The sequence below is a fragment of the Macaca mulatta genome, chromosome 9 (assembly GCF_049350105.2).
Source record: "Macaca mulatta isolate MMU2019108-1 chromosome 9, T2T-MMU8v2.0, whole genome shotgun sequence".
In the NCBI taxonomy this organism is placed as follows: Eukaryota; Metazoa; Chordata; class Mammalia; order Primates; family Cercopithecidae; genus Macaca; species Macaca mulatta.
In genome coordinates, this window is record NC_133414.1 from 52,011,430 (window position 1) to 52,031,125 (window position 19,696).

The 19,696-nt window shown below is 39.4% G+C and overlaps 1 pseudogene; it reads right to left on the minus strand.

Moving 5' to 3' along the window:
• Positions 1 to 16,758: 16,758 nt before the first annotated feature.
• LOC715736 (heat shock protein HSP 90-alpha pseudogene) lies at positions 16,759 to 18,950 on the minus strand (annotated as a pseudogene).
• Positions 18,951 to 19,696: the final 746 nt, after the last annotated feature.

Consider the following 19,696-nt stretch of genomic DNA (forward strand, 5'->3'; position numbering starts at 1 on the left):
GTGTGAGTCACCATGCCTGGCCCCTTGAAGTTTTTTAACATCATACTATGTATGCTAAAAGCTATTTACTTTTAGAATAGTTTTTCTTTGGGAATGACCATCAAGATTTTATTTAGTTTTAGCAAATATTTATTGAATGTTGATGGCACCAGGAACAGTTCTAAGTATTGCTGGTGAAGAGGTGATTAACATAAATCCCTTCTAATAAGATCTAATCTAATCAGAGAATCAGGAACAAGTCATTTAATACCATGTTGTTATTGCTGAATGGAAACAGCCCATATATGTGGCTATTCATTCAGTTTTTTGTGTGTTTGTTTTTTGTTTTGTGTTGGGAGCAGGACCCCAAACTCTGGTCATAAACTGGCCCCAAAACTGGTCATGAGCAAAATCTCTGCAGCACTATAACATGTTCACAATGGCCCTAATGCCCATGCTGGAAGATTGTGGGTTTACGGGAATGAGGGCAAGGAACACCTGGCCTGCCCAGGGCAGAAAACTGCTTAAAGGCATTGTTAAGCCACAAACAATAGCATGAGCAATCTGTGCCTTAAGGACATGCTCCTGCTGCAGTTAACTAGCCCAAACTATGCCTTTAAATTTGGCCCATTCCTTCGTTTCCCATAAAGGATACTTTTAGTTAATTTAATATCTATGGAAACAATGCTAATGACTGGTTTGCTGTTAATAAATATGCGGGTAAATCTCTGTTCAGGGCTCTCCACTCTGAAGGCTGTGAGACCCCTGATTTCCCACTTCACACCTCTACATTTCTGTGTGTGTGTCTTTAATTCCTCTAGCGCCACTGGGTTAGAGTCTCCCCAACCAAGCTGGTCTTGGCAGTTTTGTTTTGTTTTGTTTTTTGAGTCAGAGTCTTGCTCTGTCGCCCAGGCTGGAGTTTGGTGGCATGATCTCAGCTCACTGCAACCTCTGCCTACTGGGTTCAAACAATTCCCCTGCTTCAGCCTCCTGAATAGCTAGGGTTACAGGTGCACACCACCATGCCTGGCTAATTTTTGTATTTTTGGTAGAGATGGAGTTTCACCATATGCCAGGCTGGTCTCGAACTCCTGATCTCAGGTGATCTACCCACCTTGGCCTCCCAAAGTGCTGGGATTACAGGTGTGAGCCACTGTGCTCAGCGTTCCTTCCTCTTTTAAGCAAGTGGTAGCTGAAAGAGTCTAGATTCTTGAGTAGATTTCCCCACTAGTCTGACTTTCCACAAAAATGTCATTGCATGGCCACTCAAAGAAAATGTTTTGATTATTCATATAATTTCACAGTGCCTGAGACAGCTCTGCTTAGCCCCCTTTTCTGAGGTGTGACACACCAATTGTTGAAGTGAGAACAGGAACCCTCCTTTCCTTCAAGCTGTTGTCCTGTACATTGAACAAGTGAAAGATACTGGAAAACCTTTGTTGGATTCTAAGTTCTTTTGACATTAGTTTGAAAATAAAAAAGAATCAGGAAATATTTTCTTTCTGGGTTAGAGCCAATGATTCTTGGCCAGAAATAACTGTGTAGTGTTCAGCTCGGCTGGACCCATGAGATCAGGCCTTCAAGGGAGTTCCTGGAGTAGGGGAACATGGTGAGTCCAGCACCTCTCATCTGTGTGCACCCACTTGGAGGAGACCTGGGGGAGGTTACCACCTTGAACTGAATCCAGCTTAGAGGAGGGAACCCAGATTGGGGAGAATTTCCTCTCTAAGCCCAGTGGGCAAGGCCTAGGAGATGTAGCCTTCCTATCAGTTTATCTGAAAACCTGATAGATGTCAGCACATTTTTTAAAAAACCACTTAAGTCCATTGTTTCCTTTTTGAGGGGGAAAAAAGTGCTAAAGAACGTTAAGCTCTTTTAGCAGCACTCTTACTCACAGTCAGATTAAATTTTTCTTCCCTTCCTAGAGTCCCTGAGGCATCATTATAATGAAAAAGTAGGCATCAGAAAAACACTTACCTGGTTGTGTCTGGAGAAAAAGTCACTTTGGGGATGACCCATGTAAAAATCTCTACACATTTTATTCTAATTACAGCTCTGCAAGCCATTCTCATCTCCAGTGGATACTAGTGAACTACTGCTCCTTGAAGGTCATGAACTTGGGCATGGGTCAGGGTTTGGTATCAAAAACAAGACTAAAATAACACTAATGGCTGCTTTCAGGAGGTCTGAGAATGAGAGCTGGAGAAGTTCTCCTCTCTAGTCCCCCTACATGGATTTACTCATGAGTTACAACTCTTGACTTTCTCTGCCATTTATCCTTATGTTTTGCCAATCTCTCCCTTTTTGGCCTAGTCATTCTTTGTGTTTCTCATTCATTCCAGACTGTTCCCTTTTTTCTTTCTTCCCGTCCTCAGCCAGCACAGGAGATAAAGGTTAACAGGATTTTGAGTGTAACCTGTGGGGGAAAATGCTTTTGTTTAATTTTAGTTTCTTGACTACCTCAATAGATTTTCGTCTTCAATAAAATTAAGACTATCACGCTTGCCACTGTTTCCTTTGAGCCAGGACCAGTATTTGGTATGCATTAGGCTGTTGTTAAATGATTAAGTAAATTACTTTTGTGAAAAATAAAATGTCATTCAGTTTTCTTCTACTCTTGCCAAACAGTTATTTACTTACCTTTCTTTCTATTCAAAACTCATAGCATGTTACTCCTTTTTCTTATGTTTTCATACAATGCCCTTACTTGTTTTGATGTTCCTTAACCTATCTTATTTTTGCATTTCCTAAGAGTCTTCCTGTGGCAGCACGTTTCATAACCACTATTTGATTTGTAAATTTATCTTTGTAGACCATCTTCCACTCCCAGATGATTACATGAGCAAGTAGCTTGGTTGTAGGCTTGCTCTTTAGAATACACTGCTGTAGATAGAGATGAGAACTGAACTGAGAATAGCACTTCTTAACATAGTGCCATCTAGGAAAGGACCAGCATCCATGGGAATCAACATCGACACAGGCAGTGAGGTTTTGGGGGACATCACTACAGTTCATAATATTGTCACAAAGTTGCTGGAGAGTGACATATTTTATTTTAGAACTCTTTTAATTTTTCAACGAACTTCCCTTTAGATTTAGAGTTTGATTTTTAGATCAACTCTGTGTAGTAGCTATAATAGGTCCAAACATTCTCATTTCCTAGATAAAGATACTGAATATAAAGATATAAGAGCACCTCCTCTATAAGGGCACCTGTTATATTGTCTTACACATAGTTAAGGGTTTATTCATTTATCAATAAACATTGATTTAGTTTCTATTGCCATAGCAGGTACATTGCTAGGTGTTGGGCACAAAAAGAACAATATAGATAACAATAAAAAAAATCACCTACTCTAAAGTGATCAGTCTATTAGGGAATTAATAACAATAATGGTATCATAAGAATGTGTTTCAAACTATTATTAATTACATTGGTAGTGGAATAATGTGTCTGTTTAGCAAAATCCTAAAGATTTTGTTGTAGGGTAACAACTCATAGCAAAAACCCACGTGGAAAGCTGAGAGAATGGTAGGCAGAATTATTTTATTTGCTCTGTATGATTTTCAAAAACCTATGAAACTGATTAAACAAATTCTAAAAGAGCATGTTTTGAAAGCCTGAGATACTTGTTAGAATCAATTATTCTTTCTCCTTCTAACGAACAAAGCAGGCCCTAAACAGGAGAATGCTACTATTCTTCTGTGCTCTATTGTCTCAGGTCCCTGGTGTGGGTCGGGGGGTGGGGGTCCCCAGTCATACACAGCACTCCTTCCACACACGAAAGATGCATTTAGTTCTTATGTCAGAGCCCCCACTCTCCTGCCTGCTGTATAGGCTGTCCTGCATACTTACAGTCACTCATCTCATATCTTTCCTTGTCACTCATCTCATATCTTTCCAATAGTGATTTTTTAAGTGGGGAATGGACTCCAAGAAGAATACCATGAACCTGAACAAGGGAAGAAGATGGTCTGGATGATATCATAATTATGTCTAAATCTCCTTCAGTCTACCATACAACTCCTGGCGAGGCTTCTAGAATATTCCATCACCTCAGCTTGTTAGCCTATGTGATACAGAGATATTGCTCGCTGTCCATGTTGCTCCATTTTGTTGAAGTGGTTTATTTTTCTTTTTATCTGTGCTTCAAAAATTATCAGGCCTCTCATCAACCCGAAGTGGCCTAGGTTTGTTCTTATTTCTTCGACTGTCTCACAAAGTGATCTGACCTTTTAGAAAACCATTTGTCACTTGTTTAAGAAAATCAAGAAAGCTGGCTCCATCTCCTGATAAAATGCCTGCTACAATTATTTCATTGCCTGGGAAAGTGATTGAATCCCATAATAGAAAAACCAGCATCCACTTTTTAAAGAATTGGGCTGATGTTTTGAAAAGGTCAATTCTTTTCGTGGAAAACCACAAAAAAATATCCAAATTCACATCTCACTTCACCTAGAGTCAGAACATCTCAGCCAGAAAAACCCAGACTGCAGAGCATCCAAGTCAAAGTGGACTCAGGACCAGGAAAAATGTTACAGCTCTGCCATGAAGCCACAGTGAGCATGATTCCTATGAGTCATTAAACCAGATAATCGTAATAGAACCTTCTGTAGATGTTCTCTAGTAGAACTTTTTTTATTTTTCAGTCCACTTCTATATACGTTTCTAACTTCTTTTCAGATCTATTGTTTGAGGTAGGTAGACTAGGTATGAAGATAGTAAATTGCCAGGAAAGGAAACTGAGTTGATTTGCAGAAAGTTCAGCTCACAGCAGGACCAGGACCACTGCTTTCTTTCCAGGCAGTGTGTGTGTGTGTGTGTGTGCATGTGTGTGTGTGTTTTCCACTTAGACCAATTGGCGCCAGGAAGCTGACATATACCAAACTGCTGTCCCTTTTGGTAAATATAAAAAGTTGTCTTGGTTTTGTGTTCCAAAATCTTTAACAAACATTTCTATGCTTTTCTACTTGAAACTATAATTGCCAGCAAATAATTCAAAATATATTCAAAAATTCAGATAAATATACTGATTTTTGATATTTAATACTTACCCTTTCCAATTGTACAATTAATGCATCAGGAGGAAGAATTGCTGTGTCTGAATTCCTGAAGTCATATGATACACTTAGACATCACGGTGACCTTTCACTTTTGGAATGTATGACTGGTCCATAAATTTAATTTTGAAAGAACTCAATATAGGAAAATACATTGCTTTGTAAAGGCATTCTCTTGTGTTAAAATACATAAAATAGCGGCCAGGCGCAGTGGCTTACGCCTGTAATCCCAGCACTTTGGGAGGTCGAGGTGGGCAGATCACGAGGTCAGAAGATTGAGACCATCCTGGCTACACAGTGAAACCCAGATATAAAAAAATGAGCAGAGCATGGTGGTGGGAGCCTGTAGTCCCAGCTTCTGGGGAGGCTGAGTCAGGAGAATAGCATGAATCTGGGAGGCGGAGCTTGCAGTGAGCTGAGATCGTGCCACTGCACTCCAGCGTGGGCAACAGAGCAAGATTCTGTCTCAAAAGCACACATACACATACACATATCAAATAGTTTTTCTATCATTCAGGTTTGTATGTTACTTCCAATTTTTAAATTTTATTGGGATAATAATGAATTTATAATATTTTATTCCTGATTGCAGAAGAAACTTAGAAAAGATGGCATATCTTTATTAATTTATTAAGGCTGGGTAAAAGAAATTGAATATGTACCAAAAAGATGACATTTTCTTCATCTAAAAAGTCATCACTTTCAAAGCAAATATCCAGCCTCTCCTTCCTCTCTCTAATTGCCAGCTGCTACCCCCTCCCCCATATCCTATTTTCCTTGATAACAGAAAAAGAGTGGAAGCATTAAAGAACATTTTGAACTATATAACTGGCAGTACTGCTGTGCACTTAGGCTGCCTTCTGACCCTCCACAGATGAAAAATTATTCCCCCCTCACACTCTATGCCTCAGCAAAGCTCCATTCTCTCTGACTTGCCAGTTCTGGCACTGTCCAAGCACATTAGACCTGGCTGTCTGGCAGTCTAGCTTGGAATAAAAATTCTCATAGAGGATGATTTTTCACTTCTGGTACCTCTCTGTAGGTATTTCTTACCATGCCTGCATAGCAGAGCTACTCAAAGGAAAGGATCTGTGTGGTGTGCATATATTGTATTTTCTCTCCTTAATGCCAAGGATGAAAAGAAAAGGATTTGCAGTGTTTTAGCGCTGTTGGCATCCAGATGGCTGCTATAAAAATAAAGACATGGCTGAGAATCAACAGAAAACTTCCATCCTATCAAGATGTCAACACTACCAGCACTGTCTGTACTACTGAGTGCCTGCTGCAGCCACACCTACTAATAGCTAGCATGCTTTCCATGACAAAGATGAGAAGTTGTGAGTGGAGTTTTTGAGTAGTCAGCTAGCTGATGATGGATTTAATGAGTCAGTGCAAACAAATCACTTTGGATTTTAATATGTATTGCTTTCAGCTTACATGTCTTTGAGATATTGTTGGTCCCTGCCTGCTAAGGAGCACCTAAAGGAGATTCCAGTGGCCACAAAATTCATCTTTTTTTTTTCATATTTTCACTGCTGAAGTTGAATCTCCACTCTCAGTTCCATTAACACTCGTCCGTTTGTTTGAAATAATTCCCTGGCTTTTTGCTTCTTGCTTACTTTGTTCCATGTTAGGGCCTTCGGGTCAGAAATTTGTGTGATCTAGTGGAGTGGGAGCCCCTGTATTCTGCACATTTTCACGATTGCCCTAGTCTGAAAGCGTCATTGGCTAACTTGGGTGGTTTGCTTTGAACGTAAATTGCATAAACTTATGTGTATACATTGTTTGAGATACATTAAAATATGTTCCTATCAAAGGATTTCATTTGATACTAAAATACTTTTGGAGGAAGATAGGAAAAGCATTATTTCCATTTAAAGACAAGAAGACTAAGAAAATGCATGATCTTGTTCTTGAATTTTTGACTCCAAGCCCAAAGTCTATTTTCCCACATATTCATATGATTTTACTATACGTTTGTGTAATCCTGAAAAACCTACTGTTGGACTTGTTCCTTTCCAAAAACAAGGGTGATAGGATGAAGATGGGCCATAGGATCAGGAACAGGAAGTGGATGTATTTAGTCTCAAATGTCTCTTAGTTACTATTAGGGAAACATAAAATTACAAAACAGCTATCTTCAGGGAGAATATAATAAAAGGTTGTATTGCCACATCATGCTGTACAGTGGTAAGGGGGAAAATGAGTCTAATATTTATTGAGTTTCTCCCAGGTGTCATGTTGGGCTCTGTTATGTCATATTTACTTCTCACCAGAACGTTGTGAGTAGATTGCTAGCTTCATTTTTAACAGAGTTATGTGCTGGGGCTCTATGAGTTTAATTAGCACGTGAAGGTCACAAAAATAATTAAGTGCCGGAGCCTTGGTATGAATCTGTCTTTTTTCCATTTAATTTTTAAAAATTTGTTAATTGATACATGATAGTTGTAAATATCTCAGGGGTCTGTGACATATACATGCATACAATATGCAATGATCAAATCAGGGTAATTGGGATATCCATCACCTAAAACACTTAACTTTTCTTATTGTTGGTACCCAAATCTTTTGACTGCAAAGTCAATAGATGAGAGAGCCTCAGCTGTAAGAAACAGGTCATGGAAAGCAATGGAAATAGGCAGACACATAGAGAAACCAGAAAAATTATACCAGTGACAGAGGACGGCGCCCAGTGAAGTTGCCGGTGCCATGTTTTCCTCCTTGGGTCTGTACTTCTTTGTCCCCAGCATGTATTTGTAACATATATGTTTTATTTATTTATAGTTAGGGAATATCTTAAAATGTCTTGACCCCCCAAATATTTGACTATGTAAGAAATAGTTTAACCATATCTTTGTTTCTGTGCCTATTTAATTCTCTATTCCAACACTTATTTTATTTTCACTATATACTGGGAGAAAAGTAAACATTAAAAATATTTATTAATATAGAGATGCATTTTTCTTTTTCTTTTTTTTTTTTTTAAAACATTCTCACTCAGTCACCTAGGCTGGAGTTCAGGGGCGTGATTTTGGCTCACCACAACCTCTGTCTCACAGGTTCAAGCAATTCTCCTGCCTCAGCCTCCTGAGTAGCTGGGATTACAGGTTTGTACTATCATGCCCAGTTAATTTTTGTATTTTCAGTAGAGACTGAGTTTCACCATGTTGGCCAGACTGGTCTTGAACTCCTGACCTCAGGTGATCTGCCCACCTCTGCCTCCCAAAGTCGTGGGATTACAGGTGTGAGCCACCGTGCCCGGCCTAGAGATGCTTTTGAAAGCGATAGCATTTGCAGCACAATCTGAATTACAAAATGAACTTAGAGAAGAAAGGAAGTATTTTGATAGCATGAACTAAAAATTTAAGGAAAACGATGAAATAGTCAATGTTGGAAGAAAGATTACATAGAAGATGTGGGAGACCTTGATTTCCATGAAACCAATGAAGTATTTCATTAAACTATCTAATGAAAGCAAAAGAAAAATCTCTCAATTATACTAAAGTCTTTTTTGTTTAGGATTGTTGTTACAATTTTCGGACTAAAATATTTTCCAACAATTTCTTCTGTGATATTCCAATAGCTTCTCACATAAATCATGAGCCCTGTACCCACCCAGAGGTAATAACAGAAAAAGGAATAAAAGTTCATATCACTAAGAGAAAAAGAAATGGAATCTGTTTTTCCATGACAAATCTCCAGCCAATTTATGTCTCTGTGGAAAATATTTACCTGAAGTAAACAATCTCTAATATTTCCTTAAACATTTTGTAACCTCAATTTTAATATAAAGTATTTGAATCTCAAAGTGCCAATGAGTGATTGTCTAAATATTTATTCTGTGCTATACACTCACGGAATTATTTTACTAAATTGGGACTCTTAACAATGATTCATTGTAGGACTTTCAGAAATTTCTCAGGATTATATATGTGAAACCCACATTCAGCCCCCAGGACTCTGCTACCATCAGATTCAACCATCACCTTCAAATAATTGGTCACAGACAAGTTTTTGAAGCCCTGACTATATATGGGCTTCCAACAATTTATGTTCTAAGCATCAATCTAAAGTTGAACTTCTTAGTATAAAAATCAGTGCATTCTGAAGCATTCTATGCTTTCAAGATGAAAGGTGCTTCAGGATGCTTTAAATTCTTTGATAAATCTAGCAATTAACTTTTATTGTTCCTGTGCCCAGCACCATGCTGAATTATTCATATGCATTTTTTTGGAGGGGGGACAGAGTTTCACTCTTGTTGCTCAGGCTGGAGTGCAATGGCATGATCTTGGCTCACCGAAACCTCCGCCTACTGGGTTCAAGCAATTCTCCAGCCTCAGCCTCCTTAGTAGCTGGGATTACAGGCATGTGCCACCAGGCCTGGCTAATTTTTGTATTTTTAGTAGAGATGGGGTTTCTCCATGTTGGTCAGGCTGGTCTTGAACTCCCAACCTCAGGTGATCCAACTGCCTTGGCCTCCCAAAGTACTGGGATTACAGTCTTGAGCCACCACACCTAGCCTTCATATGCATATTTTTATTTAATCCTCATTGCAATCCTATATGGTAGAGATCATCATTATTCCTCTTCTACCTATTAGGATACTTGATCTTAAAGGAGTTTAGCAAAGTTACCTAAAGTACAAGGTAGAACCAGGATTTCAGCAAATGCTATTCTCACCCCAGAGACCAAGTTTTTGTACATTTCAATTTACCCTCAGAACAAAAAAAAATATACTGTAGTTTTTGGATAAGGGCCTGGTTCAGAAAACATGAAGGCACTCATATGAAATACCGTCTCTGACTGCCTGTTCTATCAAATTGGCACCACTCTGTGATGTACACAATGTCTCTGGTGGGGTTTCCCTAGAAGCACAACCTAAGATGAGCTTTTGGATGTTCGTAGGTTCTATGGGAAGTGACCTCCTCAACTGGAAGCAGAGTGAGAAAGTAGGCGAGAGAAGAAGGAAGGATTTGGAAGGAGGTGATACTGAGGACAACTGGGGTTCCATCCTGCTGGGATCTTTAAGAGCAGTCGTTCCTCCCAGGAAGCCAAAACTGGGGGATATTTAAACACTGACTCCTGATGCTCACTGGTAGAGGTTGGCTTCCGGGAAAGTTAACTTCCTGACCTTTCTGGAGTGCACACTACTGCCCTAATATTCTGGGGCCTAAGAAACCCTTCAGACAGGCTGGGAGCAGTGGCTCACACCTGTAATCCCAGCACTTTGGGAGGCCGAGGTGGGTAGATCAACCGAGGCCAGGAGTTCGAGACCAGCCTGGCCAACATGGTGAAACTCTGTCTTTATGAAAAATACAAAATCTAGCCAGGTGTGGTGGCATGTGCCTGCAGTCCCAGCTACTCGGGAAGCTGAGGCATGAAAATCACTTGAACCCAAGAGGTGGAGGTTGCAGTGAGCCAAGATCACACCACTGCACTCCAGCCTGGGCAACAGAGTAAGACTCATTCTCAAAAAAAAAAAAAAAAATCCTTCAGGCAGAGGGTCACAGGTGCTCACCATTGGAATGAATTGAAATTGCGAGCGCTAAGGGGACATAAGAAGGCCAATGATCTATATACAACAGATAATCAATTTAACTTATTATATAATTTTCTAATCATTACAGAGAGAAATTTGCATACTCCAAGTGGATTTCAGATAACCAAAACTCCATAGAACCATGACCAGATTTTTTACTTTTATATTTTTCTCCATGAAGTTGTTTTGCAATGGATTATAAAACCCTAAGAGCAAGGACTTGGAATTATTTTTCTTTATGTTCATGTAAGTAGACTATAATAGAAACTTTGTAAATATGTGTTGATCTCAATTAATTGTATTGAGTAAATATTTGTTAAATACCCACTGTGTGCATGACCCTGGTTTCATTATGGGGTACACAAAATATTTCTTCACAATTCCTGCATGTGCAATATGTATACTTAAATTGAAAAGTCAAGAGAGGCACATATAAACTAAGTACAACCAGTGTCCCTAGGCATAAGTAGCAAGTCAGCCAACTCTACTACAAATGCACAGAGGGATTGGTGATGTTGGAAAAGATACCACAGAAAAACAGGACTTTCTGAAAAACTGGTAGAGTCTATGTGGATGGAAAGATCAGGGGACCGCTTTTTGGCTAGGAGGTGGGGTGCTGGCCTTTGACAAGACTGTATGATACAACCTTAAGGGACACAGATCAAGCTGTGGCTTTTGACAGCTATCAGTTCTATAGGCTAGCTACTGAAGAGTCTTTTAAAAGTTTTCAATTTAGTTGTGCTATCATGAAATCAGCATTTTAAGAAGACAATTTAGCAGAAATATTCAAGGTAGTTTAGAGTAGTAAAATATCCATGTTGAAAGTCCATGCAAAGGGCTGGGCAATGGAAGTAATTAGGAAAGAACAGTGGTGAAATCTTTTTCCTTCTGGTGATATAAAATGTGAGAAGTTGAGAAGTGGTGGGCGTGGTGGCTCACGCCTGTAATCCCAGCACTTCAGGAGGCTGAGGCAGGCAGATTACCTGAGGTCAAAAGTTCGAGACCAACCTGACCAATATGGTGAAACCTCATCTCTACTAAAAATACAAAAATTAGCTGGGCATGGTGGTGGGCGCCTGTAGTCCCAGCTACTTGGGAGGCTGAGGCAGGAAAATTGCTTGAACCCGGTGGGGGGAGGTTACAGTGAGCCAAGATTGCGCCACTGCAATCCAGCCTGGGCGACAGAGCAAGACTCTTGTCTCAAAAAAAAAAAAAAGACTCACAGTATAGGTTTCTGTGTCAAAAAATGGAAATGAGTCATGAAGTTAAAAACTGCTCTTCTGTATTTAATACTAAGAATATGAAAAGGAATAAGGTAGGAGCAGATACTTGGGGTCTAAATCTTTAGAAACTACTTATAATTTATAAATTGGAAGCTTGAGAAAAAAAAAATCCAGGAAAAGAAAGAAAAAAGGAAAAATAACAAGCAAAAGAATCTGGACTATAAGTGCTTCAATTATCAAATGAGATAAGTTTCAAGAAATGAAATATACTTAGAAGTAGTTAATACTACAAAAAGATTCATTTTCTATGATTTTTAAATCATTAATAAAATATTTTAAATTGAGAGGAAGTAAATAAAAAGACTCAAAGTTCTATTTTCAGGTTTGATACCAATCCACATTTTTAACACATTAAGTTGTATTTTCAGTAATACATCACCCCCTCATATTCTGTGTGTTTATATTTGGCAAATTTATCAGGTTACAGTTGACTTCTAGTCCCACGCTGCTTCTGTTGGAAAATACAAAGCCTTCTAAGTGGAAATGTTTTATCTCCTTTGAATCCTATGTTAACTACGTCTGCTGGAAGTTAATTCTGCACTGCAATAGCACTGAATTAAAATGATCTTTTGACAAGACTTTTGTTTACTTAGACACTAAAGTGAACTAGAAGACAGCTTGTAATAGAATGCTGCTTTTTTATAGTATTCTATAAATAAAATACTATAAAAGTGAGGAATTTAGTTGATTAATTTTTTTTGTTGTTGCAGATTCCAAGAAGGATTAAAAGCCATGTAGAAGACTATCTCTCACATTCCCAATTGAAACAGGAGTGTTATTATTCAGAAGTGTTTTCCATTTAGGGAAAACCAAAAATCCTCTAAGTTCAGTCAGTGTGTTTAGAATTTCGTTAAGCTTGAAGTTATGATTCTACTATAATCATGTGTCCTTTTTCTCTTTAGGATAATGAAGAAAAGTAACAGAAAAACAACATTTTTTTTTTTCTTAGAGACATGATAGAGATTTAAACATTTTAGGTTTTTTAAGATTTTTGGCCAATTTGTTGGTGCAACACATGAAGAAAAGTGTTCAGGTTGAAGATATTCTGAAATCAAGATATTCCTGCAGAGCTTAGTAAGTGCAAATCAAATGTTGACTAAAAGGTGTTTGGATCATTGAGAAACAAAAGAAGAATTAAAATAATAAGTATATAGTAGTCATTAATGAGGAGATATATCTTTGTGTGTGTGTGTGAGAGAGAGAGACAGAGAGAGAGAGAGAGAGACAGAGAGAGAGAGTGTTGGAGTTTAGCTCCTGTTGCCTAGGCTGGAGTGCAATGGTGCAATCTCGGCTCACTGCAACCTCCACCTCCCAGGTTCAAATGATTCTCCTGCCTCAGCCTCCGGAGTAGCTGGGATTACAGGCACCCACCACCATGCCTAGCTAATTTTTTGTATTTTTAGTAGACAAGGGGTTTCACCATGTTGGCCAGGCTAGTCTTGAACTCCTGACGTCAGGTGATCAGCCCGCCTCAGCCTCCCAAAGTGCTAGGATTACAGGCATGAGCCACTGCACCCAGCCTGATATATATCTCAGTACATACATCCCGTATGGGCAAATTAAACTCATCACTTCCCCCCTATATATCTGCTTCTTCACTCATCTAAGCGTCTATGCTGACGTCACTCTTTGTCCTGATGCCCTTCACTACCTGTGAGTCAGTCTCTGCTGGATGTGCCAATCTACCCCATCCTTGCTGTGCCTTCAATATAGACATTTTCTCCTAGTTGCTCTGTCAGAATAAACTTATGAAAGCCAATTCTACTGGTACCCTAATAGATAAATATCTGTGGTTAAGCAGCAAGACCTGAGAAAATTCTTGAGTGGCAAAAATCAGATTATTCTGTGAAATCTGCTAAGAGGGAGAGAGAGTATCCCTTCCAACTCATCCTGTATAAAATACTCTTGCATTTAAACCTAGCTCAGATCTCTCTTCTGTGGATTTTCTGGGCCCCTTGAGTCCAAAGTTATGTTTTTCTATTCTGTGAGGCCTAACAATTTGTTTGCACCACAACTGAAGCACCTATTGTATTTGCCTTGATTGGTACACTTATAATACTCATGAGATGATAAGCTCTGAGGAAAGATCTTTTAATATTTTGTCCCTTCCATGTATAATATTATTTTTGTAATTTATTAAGCATTAAATGTATTTTGATGAAATGGAATTGAAGCAACTTCTGTATACTCTATCTTTTCATCTGTGAACTATGGTGGGCTCTATGTCTAAAGTCCCTCTTATCCATAGGATTCTAGGATTCTGTGGTATGAACTTTCCTCATTATTAGTATAGCCTGTAAGTATATTTCTAACTGGATTGTGTCTAATTCTAAAAGAATGAGTAGGTCCATTCTGCTGTGTCTGGGTCATTTGTGAATTTACTGGCTAACCTCCTCCATTCCTCTATCTCCTCCATTCTCTTAATCCCTTGGTCTTTCCACCACATTGTCCCTCCAGCTTTGTACAGGCTTTCAATTTCAGGCCACACTCTCCTCCCTCCTCCTGAGTCAGGGGTTCATGGATGTATCAAATCCTTATTCACTTGGCATCATCCTGGCATCACCTTCCTTTGCTCTGTCCCTTTCTGCCTTCTTCATCCTGGCCCACTTGTAACCTCTAAATTCACTGACCTCACAGACACTTCTGCATGATGAGAAAGCCCATTCGATGCTCACCATCTTTTTACTATAAATAGTTGGGGAGTGCAGGCTTGTGGGCTTGATGGGGGCCTTTTCAACTTCAGGGAATTCAACATCTGCTTTTCATGGGGTCCACATTTTCCAAGGATGAGTTGTTGTGCTAGGCTCCATGAGGAATGGAGATAAAACCCGACACATGGATCTTATCCTGAAGAAACTTATAATTTAATTGAGGAAAACCTGACATAAACAGAGACACATTTAAATAAAAGCAGCCAGCTAGTAGGCATCTGATAAACTGATAAGGGTAAACAAAAAGAAACAGAGATAGGAAAGTTGTTTAGTGCTAACTTTTTAGCTTATGTGTGAAATATATCAGTTTAATGTTCTCACCTTCATTTTTAGTGCTTTGAAGAAAGGCTTACATTCAGTTAGCCGCTCATGCAAAAACCCTCTAAGAGCAGTGAAGTGTACAGGGTTTGAAGGCAAGGATTGTACCCTTATAAAAGGTTCTCTTTTTTTTTTTTTTTTGAGACTGTGTTTCTCTCTTGTTGCCCAGGCTGGAGTGCAGTGGTGCAATCTTGGCCCATTGCAACCTCCACCTCTCAAGTTCAAATGATTCTCCTGCCTCAGCCTCTCGAGTAGCTGGGATTACAGGCTTGCACCACCATGCCCACCTAATTTTTTATTTTATTTTTTTCTGGACAGAATTTTGCTATTGCCATCCAGGCTGGAGTACAGTGACACAATCTTGGCACTATAAAGTCACCACAGATGAGGAATTAGTGAATACTGAATCACTGCTCCTAGGAAGATAGAGGGTGAGTTAGTTTCCTGCAAGGCTCTGCTCACATTATACCAACTGATCAATATGTAATCTTGGGGTTTTGTGTGTTTCTGTTAAAGATGCATAATTTACACCTGGGCAACATAGTCAGACCCTGTCTCTACAAAAAATTAACATGAAAAAATTAGCATGGTGTGAGGTGGTGTGCACCTATAGTCCCAGCTACTTAGGAGGCTGAGGCAGGAGGATTACTTGAGCCCAGGAGTTTCAAGGCTGCAGTGAGCTGCGATCATACCGCTGCATTCTAGCCTGGGTGACAGAGTGAGACCCTGTCTCCAAAAAAAATACATACACCAGTATACATTGTTTATTCATTAACTTTGAACTCATGGCCCATAGCAGTATAACTCATGTTTGAATGAAGCTTATATAGTACATGAATGTTCTCCATAAAGCCCATCACAACCTTCTTGTGCTTAGAAACATGGGGTAACACCTCAGCACTACCATTTCAAACAGTAAAATTACCTACAGGAAGCACAAAAATGCGATAGCATGGCTCTGCACAGACTTTCAAAAGGGCACTTGTTTAGAGTCTGCGAGCTCGAATATGAAAGCAGAGCATCGTCTTGTTTGACTCAGATGGTAGCACAAGCATGGACAGGTCCCATTTTTCCTGGTGTACACATCTGCAAATGGTTCCTAAAGCACAGTGGGTATTAGTTTTGGGGTTACAAATAAAGTTTCGCAAGTAGGCAAATTCATCAGTACAGAATCTGTGAATAACTGGAATCAATTATGTGCTGTTATGGACTGAATTGTGCTCCCATAAAATTCATATGCTGAACTCCCTAACCCCCAGTATCTCAAAGTGTGACTGTTTATGGAGATAGGGTCTGGAAGGAGAACATTAAGTTAAAATGAGGCTATTAGGGTGGACCCTAGTTCAATCTGACTAATGTCCTTGTAAGAAGAGGAGATGCAGAAACACAGATATTACGAATACACCAGCACAGAGAAAATGTCCTGTGAGTCCCCAGCAAGAAGACAGCTGTCTGCAAGCCAAGGGGAGAGGCTTCAGAAGAAACCAACCCTACCCCGACCTCAGACTTCCAACTTCCAGAGCTGTAAGGAAATACATTTCTGTTGTTTAAGGCACCTAGTCTGCAGTATTTTCTTACGGCAGCCCTAAGCAGACTAATACAATAGGTGCAGGCCACTCTCAACACATTTTCAAGGCTGATGGACAATGTTGTATGTTTATTTTATTTGACTTCTCGGTGGTATTTGACAGTCGACTGACTTTTTTCATACTAAAATTCTCTGTTTTCCTGGCTATCATTTTCATCTAGTTTTCCTCCTACATCATTAGCTATTCTGTTCTATTTTTTATTTATGGGGACTCATTTTTTAGGAATTTTCTTTTTACTAAAATGTAACATATTATTATAAGAATATTTATAAAATACAGAACTCAATACAATGGAAAAAATAAAAATTATCTTTAATCCTAATACCAGGAATAATATACCTCTTCTATAGCAGCCTCTTTATTCACCAGGCTCATAAAGAGTGCTGTCTCCAAAGGAACTAAGTTCATCTCTCTGCTCTTTGAATTATGTGCAATGAAACTCCTTACCGTTGTTCACCAGCTCGACTAGATCTGCCGCATCTCTGACTTGACAGCAGCACTTGACCCCTTGGTATCCACACCACAGCCACCCCAGCAGGTCCTTCCTACTGACTGTTCTCCCTGAAGCCCTCTCCACCCAAAGCAGCCACCCCAGGCAGTGCCACGGCTGACTCTTCCAGGGGTCTCAGCAGCTCTCCCTTTAGCCAGATCCCTCTTATTCCATACTAAAATTTCCCCCTTTCTGTTCATTGAAGACTATTCAAAGCTATATTTAACATTTACCTATTTATTTACTATATAGCATTTACCTCTCTTCTTCCTCTAGAATATTAGCTTCATAAAAAAGAAAAATGTTTAAAATAATGGAACTTCCAAGCCCTCTTTGGTGACTGACACTAAAGTCTTCCCCTCAAATTCCTTCAGCTGTTGGACACAGTATTCACCAATGGACTCGATCACATAGATCACTTCTAAGCTATGTTTCGGAAGACTTTCCACAAAGGCTGAGTTAGCTACCTGGTCCTTGGTCTCACCTGTGATATAATAGATATGTTTCTGGTTTTCCTTCATTCTGGTGCAGCAGTCCTTGAGAGAACCCATCTCATCACCAGAGGCAGATGTGTAGTAACTTAACAGCTCTGAAAGCTTCTTCTGATTTTGAGAGTCTTCATGTATTCCAAGCTTTATGTTTTTAGAGAACTGCTCATAGAACTTCTTGTAGTTCTCTTTATCTTCTGCCAGTTCAGCAAAGAGTTATAAGCATTTTTTTGACCAAATTCTTCCTGATAACTTTCAAAATTTTGCTTTGTTGCAACATCTCATGGGAAATATTTGGAGGGAGATCCTCCAAGTCTACCACCCTTCTAATGAAGTTCAGATATTCAGGGATTAGCTCCTCACAGTTATCCATGATGAAAACATACAATTTGATGTTGTTCTTTTTCTTTCTGTTTTCAAACAGGCCAAAAGGAGCACGTTGTGGGACAAATAGAAGGACTCTGAATTCCAACTGTCCTTCAACTGAAAGACGCTTCACTGTCAAGTGATCTTCCCAGTCATTGGTCAAGCTCTTGTAGAATTCTCCGTACTCCTCATTAGTAATATCATTGGGATTTCTGGTCCAGATGGTCTTTGTTTTGTTGAGTTCTTGATCCATGTACTTTTCCTTAATCTTCCTCTTCTTCTTCTTGTCACCATCCTTCTTTTCTTCTTCTTCCTCATCAGAACCATCTTCAATTTCAGGTTTGTCTTCAGACTCTTTCTCTTCTTTTTCTATTTCTTCTTCTTTGTGTTCCTTTTCTTCAGCCTCATCATCGCTGACTTCTTTATCACATTCCTTCTCCACAAAAAGAGTAATGGGATATCCACTAAACTGAGAATGTTTCTTCACAATCTCCTTTATTCTTCATTCCTCCAAGTACTCAGTTTGGTCTTCCTTCTGGTGTAGGATAACCTTTGTTCCACAACCCATAGGTTCACCCTTGTCTGTCCTCACTGTGAATGATCATTCACACTGCTGAGGACTCCCAGGCATACTGTTCATCATCATTATGTTTGGTGATCACAGTTACTTTCTCAGCAACCAAATAAGCAAAATAAAAACCAACACAGAACTGGACAATCATAGAGATATCTGCACCAGCCTGCAAAGTTTCCATGAACGCTTTGGTCCCAGACTTGGTGACAGTACCAAGGTTATTGATCAAGTCAGCCTTGGTCATTCCAATTCCAGTATCCACAATAGTGAGAGTTCGATCTTGTTTGTTTGGTACAGGGTTAATATGCAGCTCTTTCCCAGAGTCTAATTTACTGGGATCCGTCAAGCTTTCATACCAGAGTTTGTCCAATGCATCTGATGAATTTGAAATGAACTATCTCAGAAAGATCTCTTTGTTTGAGTAGAAAGTATTGATGATCAGTGACATCAACTGGGCAATTTCTGCCTGAAAGGCGAACATCTCAACTACCTCCTCCTCCATCGGTTGGTCTTGGGTCTGGGTTTCCTCAGGCATCTTGGCTAAGAGACTGCACAGGGTCCACAATACAGCAGCACCAGGATGCCAAAGATGAAGAAAAGAAAAAGAAACAGGAAGAGGAAAAAAAACAAAGTTTGAGAACCTCTGAAAAATCATGAAAGACATATTGGAGAAAAAAGTTGAAAAGGTGGTTGTGTCAAACTGATTGGTGTTGTCTCCATGCTGTATTGTCACAAGCACATATGGCTGGACAGCAAACATGGAGAGAATCATGAAAACTCAAGCCCTAAGAGACAACTCAACAATGGGTTACATGGCAGCAGAGAAACACCTGGAGATAAACCCTGACCATTCCATTATTGAGACCTTAAGGCAAAAGGCAGAGTCTGATTAAGAATGACAAGTCTGTGAAGGATCTGGTCATCTTGCTTTATGAAACTATGCTCCTGTCTTCTGGCTTCGGTCTGGAAGATCATCAGACACATGCTAACAGGATCTATGGGATGATCAAACTTGGTCTGGGTATTGGTGAAGATGACCTACTGCTGATGACACCAGTGCAGCTGTAACTGAAGAAATGCCGCCCCTCGAATGAGATGACGACACAACACACATGGAAGAAGTAGATTAACCTCCGGCTGAGGGATTACTTACCTGTTCAACACCCTATAATTCCTCTGATAATATATTTTCAAGGATGTTTTCCTTTATTTTTGTTAATATTAAAAAGTCTGTATGGCATGACAACAACTATTTTAAGGGGAAGATAAGATTTCTGTCTACTTCTAAGTGATGCTGT